Source organism: Microtus ochrogaster, chromosome 19 (assembly GCF_000317375.1).
Source record: "Microtus ochrogaster isolate Prairie Vole_2 chromosome 19, MicOch1.0, whole genome shotgun sequence".
Taxonomy (NCBI): Eukaryota; Metazoa; Chordata; class Mammalia; order Rodentia; family Cricetidae; genus Microtus; species Microtus ochrogaster.
The window spans coordinates 17,970,929-17,975,128 of NC_022021.1; the positions used below are offsets into that span (position 1 = coordinate 17,970,929).

General features: G+C 39.4%; 1 protein-coding gene across 1 annotated transcript in view; it reads left to right on the plus strand.

The window, feature by feature from the left end:
- The window catches only part of Adgrv1 (adhesion G protein-coupled receptor V1), a 549,406-nt gene that overhangs the window by 247,037 nt on the left and 298,169 nt on the right, over positions 1–4,200 (plus strand). The window lies entirely within an intron of this gene.

The window sequence follows — 4,200 nt, forward strand, 5'->3', positions numbered from 1 at the left end:
TAGAGATAATTTTGCTACTGTTATGAATTTTAATGTAAATATCTGATATGTATGATATCTGATAAAGTGTCATTCAATCCCAAAAGGTCATGACCTACAAGTTGAGAACCACTCTTTTAGAAGAACAATAGTATTTGGTTTCCCCTAGGTCTATGGCCTATCTAGTCCCAGGTTCTTGGCTACCTGGGCAGTGTGCCATTCAGAATGACTGATTTCTGGATTGGCGGCTGGTTATATGAATGAACTCAACTTGTATAAATCTTTCATTGCACACTGATACTTAGCAAACTCGTGTGCTTTATTCAAGTGCCAGAGGGCTAAAATGGAAAACTATCTGGAACACTGGCATTCTGTTACACTTTTGTAGTTACAGTTGTTGCTCCAGGAGTGACAGTGTCCTTTAAATTTCATAACATTTTTTTCAGAGAAAAATTAAGAGTTGTATTCCAAGTTCTATTTTTTATTTTATTTATTTATTTATTTTGGTTTTTTGAGCCAGGGTTTCTCTGTAGCTTCGGTTCCTGTCCTGGAACTAGCTCTTATAGACCAGGCTGGTCTCGAACTCACAGAGATCCGCCTGCCTCTGTCTCCCAAATGCTGGGATTAAAGGCATGCACCACCACCGCACGGCCAGGTTCTATTTTTAAAGAATGTACAGACTATAGAAATTAGCCTGTTTCCAAAAGGAGGCTGAATCGACCTGACAGTTAATTAACATTACCCAGGAGCCGGTCCTAACTGTCTGATCTTGCCTAGGCTTCTTGTATCTAACACAGTAAAGAACTTGCCTACTGTAATTAGAGTTTCCTTGGCTGTAGTCACCACCCATTTTGGTGGTATTTTGGCAGCAGCATTTATATAAGATTTATTTATAGCACCATATTATTATAGACAATTCTTAAGCATGCTAGCAGACAAATTTGCTCGTGTCTGGGGATGAGAAAGGAAGGCCAGAATCTATGTGTTAGAACATTGCCTACAGAGTCAAATTGGGTTTTATACCAATTTTGAAGAAAAAGATTAGTCAAGTGTATACATTTCCAGCATAATTTTAGAATGGATAAAACAATATGGCATAAAAATCATGTAAGGAATGACTTGTGGCACAAAATAACTGAAAAATATGTCTCAATAGCTTATTTTACCCAAGGTAATGTTTCAGTTATTTCATGTTGAAAGTCATGCAGTATAGAATTGGTGTAGTTTTCATAGAAGTACTGTTTTCTCAACATATTAACCAGCTACTTGGAATTTTAGATATACTGTCTAACTTAAAAGTAAATGTTTTTCTCAGTTATCTGGGCAAGAACTTTTTAAATACTTATTTTATTTTTAGCTCCCAAAGACTGGAGTGGCAAGCATGGGGCCTGCATGGGTCTGCACCAGGGCCTCTGCATATGTGTTGTGGCTGCTTGCTTAGTGCTTTTGTGGGACTTCTAAGAGCGGAAGCAGGCACTCTGACTCTTGCCTGCTCTTGGGACTCTTGTTTTTCTGTTGGGTTGCCTTGTCTAGCCTCCACATGAGGGCTTTCTTCTTGTCTAATTGTGTCTTGTTTGGTCATGTTTGGTTGTTGTCTCTTAGAGGCCTGTTCTTTTCTGAAGGGAAAGGGATGGGGAAAGGGAGTGGATCTGAGGGAGATGGGAGGTGAGGGGGAGAGATATGGGAGGAGTAGACGGAGGGGAAACTGTGGTCTGGGAGTAAAATACTTATTTTATTCTGAATACTATGTGTGTATGTGGGGGAGATGTGCTTGCGAACAAGGGTTCCAGCAGAGAGTCTTTCCAGCTCCAAAATGAGAAATGGAGATGTCTCCAGAAACAACGGCTTCTACACATTCCAAATCCTGAAGCATTTGTAGTAAAGTTGTAGGTTTGTATTATTGGGGTCATTACAAGTCCAGCCATGGTGCTCTTATTTTGGACCCTCCATCCTTGCAAAATAGACATCATTAGAGCTTAAATTAACTGGAGAAAAAGAGCAATGGTCCTTGCTAAAGGAATAAAATGTCTCTAGTTAGTTTTTTCAGGAGTTTTATTTGTGAATACTGGGTATACAGGCATTCCATGACCTTTCCTCTTCAGGACTTAGTTGATTGTGGTGTGTGTGTGTGTGTGTGTGTGTGTGTGTGTGTGTGTGTGTAAGAGGGAGCAGGATCTCATGTAGCATGGCTACCTTGAACTTGTTATGTAGCTGAGGATGACCTTGAACTTCTATTCTTTCTGCATCCACTTGTAGCTTGCTGATGTTAAAGACTTGCGTTTCCGTACTGATTTATGCTTTGTTGGAACTTGAACCCAAGGCCTTGGGCATGTTAGTCAAACACGACCCTCTGAGACCTAGGTCTCGTCCCTCTTGACCTTTTTGAAGTAGTACAGAGTCATGTATTTGTGAATCAGGCAGTCTGAAAAGTATGCTCAAGTTTGGTTGTTTTCTAATTTTGGAAACATATGGAATATTGTATCATCACCTCACTACCTATTTATTATATCCAGAAATGGAGGAAGATGTTCAGAATCAATGGATTGTTCTTGTATTGAAGTTTTAAGGGTAAAGAGGTAGGGAGAAAGAGATATAGAAATATGATCAATATACATTTTGGGGAAAAATTAATTAAAAAAGTCAAATGTTATTGATTCAATCCAAGTGGGTCATTCTCTTTGAGTTTAATTGACCATAATACACCAGCAGGTGGCAGTAGAAGATTTTTTTCCCCCAAAAAACCCAAAATCAGTACTGCGGAGTAGAGGTTAAGTAAGAACTGAAGAATGCTTTCAAAGATTTCTTTGGTTGGGCTCAGAGAATTTGCAACATAGCAAATACACGTTTGTGGGTGCCTGGCTTTGTCCTTTTGTCCCTTGTATTTAAAATCAGAGTGAATGCATTTGTATGCGTGTGTAGGTTAGTAGCAGACAGCTTCTATCTACCTGTTCTTGGAAATGCCTTGCTGCTCCCGCCAGTCCTTTAAAATGCAGGGTCGCAGAATTATTTTCCAGCATTACATTTATGCTAATAGTAAAGTGCCCACTACTGATATAGAAATTTGTGTTTCTTGGGATATCATAGAACTTCTGAGATGTGGTTTATATTTTTAGTAGTTTATCAAAAGGGATGTATTTTTCTCCAGTGTCAAGTTGTATTTTCTCATTTATCTACAAGAAAATGATAAAATGGCAAGAAGGTGTGGGAGCACCCATTTCCAGGGTGATGGGAAACAGAGCCAACAGACTTTCATGGTGTTGGCAGATATTCCTGGGAAAAAACATCAAGTTCTATCTTTGGAACATTTATCTTACAATCACATTGCCCTGTGTGTGCTGTGAGCAGGCTGTTGAGCGGCAGGGACAAAGGGCACCTTTGCTGCTCAGGGCTTTCAGTTCCAGGGGTTCTATCGGGAAAAGCAACTCCCCAAATCTAAAAAAAGAACAGAAAGATAACACTGTGTTTACTCAGATTAATAAAACCTGCCAACGGGGAAACATTTTTTTTTTCACCTTGTCTTCTGAAGCGGAATAACAAATCTGTCTGTAGAACCTTTATGTGAGTGGATGCCGTTCCAAGTCCCATTGAGCCTCTGTACGGATTGACACTGGCCAATGGGAAGAGCTTAGAAGATGAAATACTTCAGTGGTTTTTGTTTTATTTGTTTGCCAGCCGTTGGTTGTGCATGGATACTAGATTTGCCTCTCTTCTCCCATGAAGGCAGAAGAGGATTCTTGTTAATTCACTGTTATATAGAGATCCTCAATAGTCGATCTGCTTCTCATTTTGCAACTCTTAGGAAGGTCACTGGACAATGTCTCCTTCCCAGGAAGGATACAGATTGCGCACATTGCTGAAAGGCTTTCCCCTGAATCTGAGCTTTCTGGTGTTTTAACTCTGAGTACCTAACATCTTTGCAAGTTTCTGAGGGTCACTGACTGCATCTCTAACGCCAAAGCAATGTGATCCAAGAGCAGTGCTTTCTTTTGGTAGGACAGGGCCTAATTATTCCAAGCAACTTGACCTGTTGTGTTGAAACTGTTACTGAAAAAAAGATCATGCAATTAGGGCCCTAAATGCTATATCTAAAAAGAAACTCTGTCTCCCAATTGTATGTATGCTTGTATGTATGTATTTATGTATGTATATAATCTATCATCTATCTATCTATCTATCTATCTATCTATCTATCTATCTATCTATCTATCTATCATCATCATC